Here is a 14,629-nt window from a genome sequence, read left to right on the forward strand (position 1 = left end):
TCTATTATTCATTCATTCATCCATTCATATACCTTCATCGAGTATATCCTATGTGCAGGACAGAGTGGTATGGTACAGGCACTGGAGAAACACCAATGCAAAAGTTAGAAAACAACTAAGTAGTAGAGTAATCAGCAAGCATGATAAATCCTACAAAAATAAAAAGTTATGGGAACTATGAAACTGGACAAGGGGAGGTTTGGACTTGGCATTGGGGATTGCAGAAGATTTCCCTGAGGAAGTGATAATTCTGCTGAGACTGCAGGATGAAAAGAAACTGGCTAGGCAGATTCATGGGGGAAGCAGGTATAGGTAGAAAAAACCCCGCGCTTTTGAAGGTGCTGATGTGGAGAAGAGCAGGGTGAGCTTGAGGAAATGAAAGCCCTGTGTGGTTTGCAGAGTGGAACTGGGAGGGGGCGTGGGAGATGGGAAGGTAAGTAGAGGTGAGGCTGTAGAATTGTGCAAAGACACAACTTCACAGCTTTATGGGCCACGATAAGGTTGTCGATCTTTACTCTAAAAGCATTAGAATGCGTTGCTTTGCCCTGTAGGAAGATCCGATCCCCCTGGCTGATGTGTACAGAATGAACTGGAGGGGGCAGAATGGATGCAGAGACACTGGTCAATAAGACATAGATGCTGGCAGCTTGGATGGTGGAAGGAAAGAGAAGGAGAGATACTTAGAATTTGGAGATGGAGTAGCTGTGGGATGAGGCAGAGGGGAGGTTTCAAGACTGATTCCCAGTGTTCCCACTTTTGAAATTGAGCAAATGGATCTACATTCGCTGAGAAAGGACATGGGAGGAAGGGATGGAGGTCAGTTAGGGACACACTGAGTTGGAGGTGCCTGTGAGACATCCAAGGGGCTCTTGTCCACCGGCAGCTGTACTGATGGGCCTGGGGCTTTGAAGAAAGGTCTGGATGGAGATCAAATGTGTGGCCATCTGAGTAGAGATGGTGAGGAATGAGGGTGTGGGTGAGATTGTTGAGGTAGAAAGCACATCAGAGAGAAAAAATGCGGGCCTGGGACCAAGCCTTTGGAGGCAACATTCGAATATGAGTTGAGGAGGAAGATCTTGCTAATAACCCTGAGGAGTGGGATGATGGGAGGGAGGAGGAAACCAGGAGAGTTTGGCATCGCAGAAGCCAGAAGAATGGTATTGAACAGGAATGGGCAGACTGTAGAATGCAGGCTTCACATGCATGACGTCTGGTGGACTAAAAGGCCTCCTTAACTGCCCCTCATCTGAAATTGAAATACATTCTCCCAAATTGGCTATCCCTAATGAATGTTTAAAATTCCCTATTCTGAACATTTAAATGGTGTGAGTTTAACCTCTGATGCATCTCGACCTAAATTACTTTTGGTGACCATTTCCCTCTCCCTTTTGTGAGCCACTGGCCCTGAATAGAAAACAAAGTTTCCAAACCCTCAGCTCTGGAAGTTTGCATTTCAAAACACCCTTCAGGGGCTGCCCCAGGCCTTCCATGGGTGAGCAGTCAGTCTTGGTTTTTCACTTCCTCTACCGGGAAGAGCAGTACGGCTCACTAAATGAGGACAGGGTGTTGACCTGGAGTTGGCCCCCATCCACTGTGCATTTCAAAGCAGATTAGGAGACACTTTGAACAAGCCCTTGCTGCACACAGGTGTCCTTCCCAATGCCTGAGGTGGAACCAGAAATGAGTTCCATGAATTGTTAATGCTGATCCGAAACAGGGCTTTCAATAATTCCTGCCCTCATCTCTTCTCCGGCTGAAGCTCACATTCCAAAGGATGGCAAGAGGCAGCCCTCACAGAGCAGCCCCAGAAGTGATCACTGACAAATTAGAGAGCTCAGAAACTCAGGGACAAAATACAAGTTCGTTTGGTTCCTTTTTAGGTCACTAACTTTCCATTCTGAGTGGATGTGTACACATCTCCCCCACCATCCTTTCCTGACACTTCCCCCTCCTTTCTGGCAGCTGGGGGTGATCTCTCAGGAAGCATTTCGGGGGAGGGAGGAGGGCATCATTAACATTTTTGGTTGCTGTGCTCAAATAATAGCTTTGGTTCGGTGAATTTTTGTGTATCCTAAAGCAATTTAAACACATGCACATACAACTACAGCTTACTAGACTTTTTTTTTCTTAAAAAGAGAGTAGAAGCAAGGAAGGGGTGGGGGAGAGAGAGGGAAACATTGATGTGAGAGAGACATATTGATTGGTTGCCTCCGGCAAGTAAGTGTGTCAGGGCTGAGGATTGAACCTGCAACCCAGATATGGGCTCCCACCTGGGAATCCAACCCGTGACCCTTCGTTCCATGGGCCGATGCTCTAACCATTGTACAACACTGGCCAGGGCTAGATTTTTTATTTTTAATTAAAAAATGCTTTGTATCTGCTGACTTTTCATAAATTCTGCCCTTCCAACACCCCTCCCCGCCAATCCCCAGCGCCCCCGGCATGTTGTTTCTGCCCTCGGCAGCTTTTGCCCCTTCCCGGCTAAGTGAATTCTCCAGGCACAGTGACATCTGGCAGTACAAGAAAAAATAACCAACTGCCACTAAGAAATGTTCCCCAGTGATACTTGCAATACTGAAGTTTCAGCCTAGTGTCAGGGGGAGAAGCGAAGGACTGCTTGCAGGAAGTTTCCCTTTCCAATCTGAAAAAATATTTAAGCAGAGAGTACACAGTCAAGGATTAGGAAGAAGTTGGATAATGAGGCTTTCTCAGTATTATCAGCACAGGAATCCAAAGTCATAGGGTTTAGAAGGACCTTCAGGGGTCATTTAGTTCAATCCCCTGCCTCTAGGCAGGATGGAACCGGAATTATTTTAGACAGGTGGTTGTCTACATCTGATTTTAAATGGCCTCCGGGGGAAAAATTTCACAGCTTTTCTTAGTAACGAATGCCAGTCTATAATAATAGTGATGGCAACGAGGATGGTTTACTCTGAGATGTCGGACCACATCACTGTCAGTTAACGAAGAAACGATGGGTAGGACTGGACTGCGCCACCTGTGAATTTCTCTAAGTTTAGTCCCTTTTCCAGCTCTCCCATTTTAGTCTTCATTTTACAACCTTGACAGTCCAAAGGCTCTTTCTTCCCACTCCTCACCACTCCTCTTGCTGTATTTTAAACAAGTTTCTTTTTGTTTGGGCCTTAGGGGAGAAGAGGCTGCGGGCCTGCCCCTTCCTGCTCTGGGCTATCTTTCGCAGACTAAGGAATTGTTATTCCGCATCTGTCTGAATTTTACTCTTTGCTACATTCTCAATCTGATTGGCATTATTAATGGGAAGCACAACAAAAAATTAAGACAAAGCTGCTCACAATTTTGCCATATCCATGGTTCAAACGTTTCATTTTTAGGGGCTTCTTTCTAGTACGTGTCCATATGTAAATTTAGTGTTTTTTTTTGCATTATTTTTATTAGCTATACCTTCAGATTCTGTGTTTTTTTAAAAAAAATGTAATATTATAGGTTAAGCATTCACCTCTTCCTCAGGACGATTTTATAAATCAGTGCGTATAAGTATAGTACAGCATTGGTTTCCCCATAACTTATATAGCCATTCTTCTTGGTGGGCATTTAAATAATTTCCAGTTTTTAAAAACAACATGAAAAAATTAGTGTCAGAGCAAATAGAACTCTTTAGTAACCCCCCCAAATTGGCAGCTGAAAAGCACAGAGAGATCTCTGGAGTGTCCCTGATGTTCACATTCCAAGACATGCTGAAGGCAAAGCCCTGATCCTTCCCTCAAAGCATTTGCGCGGAATCTCACTAACTGAGCTGCCAATGAGGCTCCAACTCAGCTCAAGCATCAATTAGATTGACTCACTCCTGTGCCCCTCTCCCACCACCATGCACTGGCAGCCTGACGGAGGAATGGGCATGCTCTTTTCAAGGGTAAATATTATTGACTTCAGTCTCTACTGTTCCTTTGCATATAGTAATAAAAATAAACCATGAGACGAAGTAGGAAAATATGACCTATAAGCCAGAGGAAAAACAGTCCAAGGAATTGACCCACCTATGACACAGAGGTTGGAATTAGCAGTCAGGAACTTATAAATAGCAATTATAAATCTGTTAAAGAATCTAGTGGAAAAGCATAAACAAGTCTAGAATCTTAGCCAAAAAATAAAAGGAAAATGTTAAAAGGAATCAAATGGAAATGCTAGAACTGAAAATATCTATCAAAATTGATTTTAATAGTTGAATTGCTAGACTTAAAGGCAGGAAAGGATCAGTGAATATGGATACAGGTTAATAGAAATTATACAAGCTGAAAACAAAGGGAAAATAAGAATGGGAAACCAAAAATAACAGCTGAGACCTTCGGGAGAATATGAAGTGATCTAATATAAGTATTGTAGAAGTCTTAGAAAGAGGGGAGGGTGATAATGGAATGGAAGAAACATTTGAAGAGATAATGACCTTGAATTTACCCAAATTGATAAAATATAACAACCCACAGCTCCAAGAATCTCAATGAACCTCAAGCTGGATAAATTCAAAGTAAATCATAGGCAAACATAGTCAACTTCTGAACAGCAGCAATAAAAGGATTTTGTAAAATTAGCCTGAAGAAAAAGATACATTACTTACAGAATAATGGCAGATTTGTCACCAGAAATAATGTATATAATATACATATCTACACACACATATGTTCTTTAAAAGATTATTTGCTATTTAAAACAGCAATAAAATGTATTGTGGGGTAACATGTAGAAGCAACTTATATGATGACAAGAGCACAAAGACTAGGAAAAGGCTAAATGCAATTAGACTGCAAGTTTTCTAAATTATTAATAAGGTAGTTGAACATTCTTTTACTGTTGATAGCTAAAGAAAATACTTGTAAGGCCTTTTTTATTCCCAACTCACACATACACATGTGGACATTCTGATACTGACCAAAAGCTCTGGCACTTTTGCAGGCAGGATCATGCCTCCAGGACTATGAGAAAGGTGTAGGAGTGTTGGTTCATGACATGAGCAGGAGAGCCCTTTACTAGTACAGCAGAGCTTCCTGTTGCTCAGCAATCCCAGGAGGAATAACGTGTGGGAAGATGTAGACACTCAGTCCTCCCAGCTGCCAGGAGGCGTCTGTCCCCTCAGCCATGAAGAGGCTACCATTTCCCCCAGTGACCAGATTTATCGGTGTGTCATGATGTAGAAAATGTGGGAAAACTCTGTTCTGTCATATTCTTCCCTTCCCTTCCCTATCTCCCTCCCACTGCTGGTCTGTTCTTGTTGCCAGGCACTGGCTTATATATTTTTTTATTCTTAGTGTAAATTGTTTATTGTAAGATAATTTATAAATACCTTGCTGTCTTCAGTAATTTAAACAATGGGCCAATAATTTCTTCTGACCAGCACAGCAGCAAGGTAAAAACAAAATCAGCTGGCTGAGTTTTCCTCCTTTACCTCTTTGTCTGAGGATGAAACTTGATTTTCATTAATCCAGAGCTGCAGCACTGGAGATGATTTCAATCAACTCCTTTGTGCTGACAGCTTGGCCTATGCGGTTGAAGGTCAAAGTCAATTTGCCGATCACCTTAGAAGCATTCTTGCTTGCATTGTCCATGGCCATCATGCTGGCATTTTGCTCACTAGTGGTGTAGTCCTTCAGAGAATAGTAGGTGATATTGGCCAGATGTATTCCTGGTAATTCTCCAGCATGTCAGCATCAATGTCGTCATAGGTACTCGTGCACTCAGCACTTACAATGGTATTAAGAGAAGAGAAAAGATGGGCTTTTCTTTTGTCTTGTAGGAGATGACAGACCTGAATCCATTAAAGATGATAGATCCTTCATCAAGTTCATATCCAGAATTTAGTAATTCCAGGGCAATGACTGACACATCTCCAAAAGTAGGGGGTTTTCTTCCCACTTCTTTGAAGGTGACCAGAAACTGGTCATAATGAGTCTTATGAAGTATACCCCTAATTTTATCACCGATTCCAACCATCTTAACTTTCCCAGCTCCTGTGAGCATAGCCACCTCCCTTTATTATTTTATTTTATTGATTTTTTTAGAGAGAGAGGAAGGGAGAAAGATAGAAAGATAGAAACATCAATGAGAGAAACATCTATTGGTTGCCTCCCACATGCCCCCTACTGGGGATAGAGCCCTCAACCAGGGCAAGTGCCCTGACCAGGAACTGAACCAGTGACCTCTTGGTTCATGGGTTGATACTCAATCACTGAGCCATACCTTCTGGGCTCACTTTTCATCTGTTTAACATCCAAGAAATGGGTAGCACTGCAAAGCACTCTATCTGAGTACACGCCGATAAGGAGGTGTGTAAAATTGGCAGGCACCAATTTTTCTCCTTGTTTGCAGGCACCTTATCACAAGCCTGTTCATACAAAGCCGAAGATCCTGTTCCACACATTCGAGCTGATTGCAGCTCCCTTTCAGCTCGGGCATATTTTGCTGCTGCTGCCATTTTCATAGACTTGCTAATTTTCAGGATGGTTTTGATTGACTTCAGTCACCTGGGAATGTCTTTCAAAGTTGCCATATTTTAAATTTGTATCTAGTTGCACAGCCCAGGCCAAAACCCTCAATGACGCCTACCTGAGAAAACTTGGAGGTCCTGGCCCTGCTGAAGGTCGGTCAGACAGGCCTCACTGCACATGTTGTCTTATGTTCTGAATGGAGCATTCTGTAGTGCCCTTGTAGTCTCTTGAGGTCAGTAGGGCCCTGACAATCTGAGGCTGTTCTAGTAACCACCTGTGCCACAGAGGGCCTGGTGATGGCTCCTGGAGATGCTGTGTGGGCTGAGGGCCCCGCTTGGAGGTGTGAGTCCTGGTCCAGCTCTTGGTGATGCACCTGCTACCTGGGAGATGGTGACATAGGCTTTCTTGTAGGTAAAGTCAACTTTTAAATGTTGGGAGGAAGAGCTTGGCATAACTTACTCTGCCCCAGATTTTTAAAAAGCAAAATTTTTTGAGTTTGGGTATATTAAGAGAGATTATGAAGCAATGGAGTCCTTTTTGAAGGAGGTCAGTCTTGAGAACAAAGGATCAGAAATGCTGGGCCTGGAGGCAAATAATAAAAAAGCTTTAAAGGTTCCTTCTCGAGGTTAAGGTAGACTTGTCAGTAAAAGGATGGAGGAAAGAGAAATCTAAATGTCCAGGATGAGCATCACAAGGATGCTTAGTGACTAACAGATAGATCAGAAGCCGTTCAATCCCAAGTGGTACTAGAAGAATGAGAAACAACCAATGACGACATCAAAGGTGTGGGTGAACATGACCATTTTCAGGAAAGCACAAAACTACTTTCATAAGACAATGAAGCATAGAGTGAAAAACACAGTTAAAAGAAAATAAATGGTTGAAAAGTCTAAAGCAACAGTTCTCAGTTTTGGTGACAGGACCCACAAAAGGGTCCTGTCATAAAAATTATTGAGGACCCCAAATGGCCATTGTTTATGTAGGTTATATCTATTGATATTTACTGTATCAGAAATTAAAATGGAGAAATGTTAAGAATAGTATTTATTCATTATTGCATTTGTTATAATAATACAATTACTCATTATAAACTCCTATCACTAAAAATAAGTAACAAATATTAATGAAAAATTGCCAAATTTCTCCAACTCCCCCCTATAAATTAGTGAGAAGACTGACATTATTTTATAGATTTGTAAATTTTTAAAAGATCTAACTTAATAGAACATAGCTGGATTCTTATATCTGCTGCATTCAATATGTTGCAGTATAATGCTATAATTCAGATATATGAAGAAAATTCTGTTTTGTGCAAAGATGTAGTTGGAAAAGGGAGAAATATGTTAACAGCCTTTTTAGATACATGTGGGTATTCTTTGTTACTATACTAAAACTTGACAATTGTTTATTAAAGGGTAGTTGCAATGTGGAATCTGACATCATATCAATGAAATTGACATACTCCGTTACATTAAAATTCATTGGTCTATCTTGCACTTTATATAGATCTTTTACCTATGCATGATTTTGTAATATCATATTAGGTCACTTGAAAATTTTTGGTTTACTGACTTATTCACACCTTCCAAATGTTGACATATTTCATTATTAAATATAAAAATATCATGTCTGTTAATAAGACCATTGATTTAATCAGAAAAGGTTTTAAATATTGGGAAGCTGTCAAGTTCATGGTGATAGATACAATTTTTCTCAAATTCCAATATTCACTTGACACCTTGAATTGGCAAAATATATGCTGTCAGTTATTTTTCCTTGAAATGACAGGCTTACTTTTTTATTTTCAAAAAATTGTCGACTAAATACCTAAGTCTGTACAGTTTATTAATTTTTATTTCAAGTGAATATAGTGTTCATTGGAAAAAGCATCTAGTTCTGCTTGTAACTTAATAAATTGTACACAAGCTTTCACGTTAGATAATCATATACCTCAGAATGAAATGGAAAAAGCAGCTAGTTCTGCTTGTAACTTAAATTGTACATAAGCTTTCACGTTAGATAATCATATACCTCAGAATGAAGCAGAAGTGTTTTATGTGTACTTTCCATTTTGTTGTTCAAGAATGATATAGATCAAAGGTCAACTTTTAATAAAATTGCACACCACCTAGATGACCAGTCAATATGAGCTTTGAGAAAACTGATGGATGCCGTCAAACTAAATGTTTCCTTTTAAACCTTGAAGAAGAAAGTAACCAAATATATATTTAAGTAGCTGGAGGAGAAAAAAAAATCACTAACAGGTTATACAGTACAATTCTCCAAATAAACAAACAAGCAAACAGAAATGCATTGTTGGAATCAGAAAATGCAAAGATTAAGTGAGGTTCCAAAGCTTCAGCCTATACTCAAAGACCAAACTGTGTCAAGACAAGAATAAGAAATCTCCCAGGAAATTTTCCTGCAGAGGAAGAAGAATAATTTAGACGAATTTCAAAGCAGATAAAAACATGAGCCAGGCCATGAAGAGCTGGTTACCAAAACAAAACACACATACGAAACCAAACAAACCAACAATCAAGCCAAAGTACTAAGAGAAGAAATGGAAGAACTTACTTGTCCTCTGAGAAGCCAGCTTATTGCTCTTGATTATAGTAAATTCACGTGGAAGGCCAAAATTAACCACAGATGATATAAACTTGGGAGATTTTAGAAAAGGATCCTTAAGGACTCGATGATCTAAGTGCAGCATGTGGCCAAGGCCCATGAGAACCAGGGAATCTTCTGGATCAGTGCATCATCAAGGCAGGGGGTATGTCCAGCTAAGATGGTTCAGAGATTCAGGGTTCAGTGTTTCCCTGCATCACCAGATGTCATCTCCCTGGGATCTAGTGTCCAGGATGACATAGTGTCCACCAGGCCATCTACATCCTGGTCCAGCTCTTCCTTAACAAGCACAAGACACAGTTTTCATTTCTGCTTCAGACACTGGCTATCTTTCTACACTAGCAAGATTTATAAGTTTTAATGGGCCTTCTTTAGAAGGAGAAATTGGTCCATATCTTTAAAAAAATGGGATCTGGTGGGACTCATCCTGAAGATGCTTTTGGTAATGTAGGTCCTCCTGATCCATCTCTACTACTTGAAAGTGAAGTTGGTGTAGGCTTTTTATTCTTGTCCACCTCATCCAGTTGAAGGTTGCATGCTGGGAATGGATCCATAGGGTATGTTACAAGAGGAGAACCTCATCTGTTGTCTTCTCCAGGAAACCTGTACGAATTCTTGATATTACTTCCCACAGGGGATTTTCCTGGCCCTTCAATCTCCATTAGTGCCGAGTAACATCTGCCCACCAAGGGGGTTTCTGTGTGATTCTTGTTCAAGAGTTATAGCCAAAGTGTGCATTTCCTAGGGCTGAGCCAGCCTTCGGAGAGCCTCCTTCTGAAGGGCTGAACCAGGGCAATCATGTTAATAATGTTCCTGTCACTCTTCTAAAGACATTTTGAATTTTTTTTTTTTAGTGTAACAGCTGTTGTCTAAATGATTGTACATTTGTTCAAATCAAAGCTTGATAGAATTATAATTCTTAGGGTAGTATTTTAAAAGTAGTGAAGTTGGTTTATAAATTAGAATCTTATGAATGAATTATTTCCATTCTATTATACTCTCTAGGTAGTAGAAGATTTGTATTTTGATTTGACTAACCAGTCTACCATAACATAAGCCATCAGAGGCATTTTGCATGAGCAACTACACACATTTAAAACTTGGAAGGCTGATTTTTTTCTGCAAAGAACTAGGTTTTCTATTATAGTATTGAGAAAATGGTGAAAGTAGTTTTGAAGTTTACTGAAATAAATTTTATTGGTTTTTAACAAGTAGTAAATAAGCGAATAAAGTGGTGTCACAGAATGCCTTTTCCAGAGCTGCAGCTGGGGTAAAAGAGTGTTAAGTGTCCATGCATCTACAGAGGGGTGCCTGATCACCCACATGGTCCTTCCTAAAGGGAGATCCAAAAAACTAACTCTCCCCACCTAGCCTATGGCCCACCCCTATTCTATATGTATTGGAAGGCAGAGGAATGAGGGGATATTACTGGTGAGATTCTCTTTGGGGAGAGCTGAAAGAGTGCTTTGGTTTTGCCTCATCCCCCCACCCCCCAACTCAAGTGATGTGAGGGGGTCCACGGTAGAACTCCTGCAGGTGTGTCTTGTGTTGGAGAACACAGAGGCTGGTGTCTGGCTCACACCCAGAAATAGATAAAGGTGAGAGGCTAGTTATACCTTCCGTTGAAGTCAGAGCATTAAGAGTGCTTTCAGCTGTGGGTGGGACAATGGTGGTCCTCGGAAGGTAACTGGCCTTGCGTTGAATTTAAAAGATCCTGCCAAAAGGTCTACCGAAAACTAAGAGTCTGTGCTTAACTGGAACCGTGTAGGGAGGCCCCCAAGTGAGGCGTTTCCTCCACAAAAGGGACTAAGGAGAAAGGGCTACTAGTATTCAGGTATCTGTAACACACAGAGGGCTCTGACCCCACATTTACATCGGTCGGTCCAGTAAGACTTTTCACGGGCTTTACCTCTCCTCTCTTCTCCTGCCCCCATGCTGAGCGGGGAAGTAAGGAAGAAAGTAAAACAAAATACAGAAAAAGCTATCTCCTTATCCCCAGCCCTCGGCTGCTTCTCAGTCTTCATTACAGGTTTCTAAGCTCAGATAAGATCAAGAGTTTTAGTTAAATGAGGTTAAAGTTTTGATTTAGATTGTATTAAACATTTTAATAAGCCAAATAAGACTTATTTATTTTTAATACTTTAAAGTGATTAACAAGCTCTAGGATCTGCTTCAAATATCATCCAACTGACAGAAAAGTTAAGAAAAAAGAAGATATTTCAATATTTTACTCCCACTTGGTTTGGATTGTTATAATGATGAATATCTTTGGGCCTGGACCTTTGTTCTTCATTGGAGCAATTTCCTTAAGATAATAGGCCGTGTGTGGAATAATTGATCAAAGGTTATGAACATCTTTATGGCTTCAGATAAGCAATGCTAAACTGACAACCCATATGTTTACCAACATAAGCTGCCACTAGCAACATAGAAAAAAATCAATTTTATGCCGGATTTCATTGTACCATAGTCGCTTTATTTATTTATTTATTTATTTTATTGTCTAAAGTTTTACATGTCTCCTTTCCCCCCATTTGACCCACATGGTCAGTCTTTAGGCTCTGTGTGTGTGCGTGTGCGTGTGCGCGGGCGCACGTGTGTGTGTGTGTGTGTGTGTGTGTGTGTGTGTGTGTGTAAAACACAGGTACATGGCTTGGACATTTGGTGATTTCCAAGTTGCTAAGCCTCAGAAGCCCCACAGGTGAATTTCACACCTGACTGGCTTATTTTGCTTAGTATAATGTTCTCTAGTTCCATCCATGCTGTTGCAAATGGTAAAAGTTCCTTCTCATAGTCATTCTTGTGAGAAGATGTCCCAAGTGTGGAATGTAGAACAGTACTCAGAGCACCTCATTTTCTCTCTGCACCTATGACTATGTCTTTAGGGAAAAATATGCAAATATTCACACAGACTTTTTTTTTTTTCCAAAAACAAAATTGTGATTATATAGTACATATTTATATTCACAGTGTTGTCTTTTTCCACATCAGTATGGAAATTTCTACCTTACTCTGCTAATGGATGTCCCAATTTCTTTTCTTTTTTAAAAAAATACGTTTTTATTGATTCCTGAGAGAGGAAGGGAGAGGGAGAAAGGGATAGAAATATTAATGATGAGAGAGAGTCACTGACTGGCTGCCTCTTACATGCCCCCTACTGGGGATTGAGCCTGCAAGTAACCCGGGCGGGTGCCCCGCCTGGGAATTGAACCCGTGACCTCTTGGTTCATAGGTGGGCACTCAAGCACTGAGCCACACCAGCCAGGCTGTTTCAATGTCTTTTAACAGAATCAATAGCATACAGTAGAAGTCAACTTTAGTAAAAAATCACATTAAATTTCTCAATTAATTAATTGATTGATTGATTTTACAGACACTGTAGTCTTTTTTCCTTCCTCCCTCTAGGGTCCCTCTCTTTATTATTGCATCCTGTATTGTGCATTATTTGGCATGAATAAAACAAACATAGCACCTGCCCTCTGGAGTTTGCACCCAGTGGAGTTGTTTTTCTCTTTCTACTTTGCCTTTTAAGGGTAAGCTTAATATTTAAGCCCAAAATACACATCATCTTATATTGCTTGCTAGAAGTTTGGCCACTAAAAGTGTTCTTTCTAGTAGCTAAGGCAAAGTGGGAAATTTAATCAGATACTTACGTTATAGTTGCTGAAGAAATGAATAGTTATTCATAGTTCTGGGGATGGAGAGAATTTTTCCTGATTTTCATTGAAAAGGTACCTTATGATGTACTAGTAGAGAACTCTGTTCTTAATATTATCTCATTAGCACAAACTGAATGTTATAGCACTGTTTTCCATTATGTTTTAAAATATAGGTCAATGAGCTAATGGCAAATGTAATTCAGAAAAATAAGTTTTCTAAGGTGTACAGAGCTTATAGACTAGGCATACAGCTTTCTGACTTAATTCAATGACATAATTTAGAGGGTCTGGACCAAGCATGTCAAACTCGCGACAGGCAGGTCACATGCGTTTAAATGAGGCATGTGGTCCGTGGGCCGCGAGTTTGACATGCTTGGTCTGGAATCTAGGCTCCAGACACTAGAAGAATACATGGACCACATTTGTTTCCTGGAATCCTCTATTAATATCTTGTGAATTGAACTTTCAATAAGAACAAGGGACAGGGAATTAGAGAGTATATTTCATGATGAGTGGCAGATATTCCATGTCTCTAATTTATGGCAAATATGGATACTTTAATAGGCTCTGCAGTGTATCAAACATGATGCTAGAAACTGGTGTGGAGTGTGGGTTTGATACATTCCTACCCACAATGCTCACAGTCATTCATAAAAGGAGCCAAGATTTGTATACAAACAGCTGCAAGACACCAAATATCAAGGGCCATAAAAAGAGTCCAGACAAAGTGCAGTGCATTCATTAACTAATTTGACAAATATTTTATTTAAGTGCCCATGCTTGATCTACAGCTCTTTGTATGTAAAAAACAATTGCATTAGAAACTTTTTGTGAAAATTGTATGGAAATGTAAGAGATTTAGGAGAGCTGCAGTAAGCAGATTGAGCCCCAAAGATGTCCACACCTAATCTCTGGAACCTGTGACTATGTTGCGTGATATGGTAAAAGGACTTTGTAGATGTAATTAAGGCCATGGATTTTAAATAAGGAGGTTGTCCTGGTTTATCTGGATGGGCCCATTCAAATCAGATGAGCCCTGGAAAGCAGAGAACTTTCTTTGGCTGAAGGCAGAAGAGAGGCAGCAAGGAAATTAGAGGATTTGAAGTACCATAAAGATTCAACATGCCATTGCTGGTTAAAGGTGGAAGGGGAAATGTGACACGTAGCTTTCAAGAACAGACAGAGGCTCCCAGCTGACAGCCACAAGGACACAGAGACCTCAGCCTCATGGCTATAAAGGACTGAATTCAGCCCACCATCTGAATAAGCTTGAAAACAGATTCCCCCTAAGAGGCTCCAAATGAAATTCCAAGCTGGCTGATGTCTTGGTTTTGGCCTTGTGAGACCCAGAGCAGAGGAACTAGCTGAGCTCATCCAGACCTCTGGTCTACAGAACTGTGAGAATCAATTTGAGTGGTGAATTGTTATGGCAGCCATAGAAAACGAATACAATGCCAAAGGCAATTTTAAGAACAACACCGGAGGACTTACGCTCCAGAAATCAAAGATCCTACCTTCTTAAAATCTACACTTTAATGCCACGAGACTTCAAGGAGGAGATGGTACTGCATTTATCAAAAATTGTCAGGAGTCGCTTTCCGCGCTACCCAGGGAGGGCTCCATATGGCGTTGTTCTTGGTTCCCACGTAACTTAAAGGGAAACTTTTCACAATGTCCAGAGCCCTTGATGTCCTGCAAATGAAGGAGGAGGATGTCCTCAAGTTCCTTGCAGCAGGAACCCACTTAGGTGGCACCAACCTTGACTTCAAATGGAACAGTACATCTACAAAAGGAAAAGTGATGGCATCTACATCATCAATCTGAAGAGAACCTGGGAGAAGCTTCTGCTGGCAGCTCGGGCCATTGTTGCCATCGAAAACCCAGCTG

General features: G+C 40.7%; 1 pseudogene; it reads right to left on the reverse strand.

Annotated features, from left to right (window-relative positions):
- Window positions 1-5,367: 5,367 nt before the first annotated feature.
- On the reverse strand, window positions 5,368-6,526 carry LOC102263142 (annotated as a pseudogene).
- Window positions 6,527-14,629: the final 8,103 nt, after the last annotated feature.

The sequence above is a fragment of the Myotis brandtii genome, unplaced genomic scaffold (genome assembly GCF_000412655.1).
Source record: "Myotis brandtii unplaced genomic scaffold, ASM41265v1 scaffold506, whole genome shotgun sequence".
NCBI lineage: Eukaryota > Metazoa > Chordata > Mammalia > Chiroptera > Vespertilionidae > Myotis > Myotis brandtii.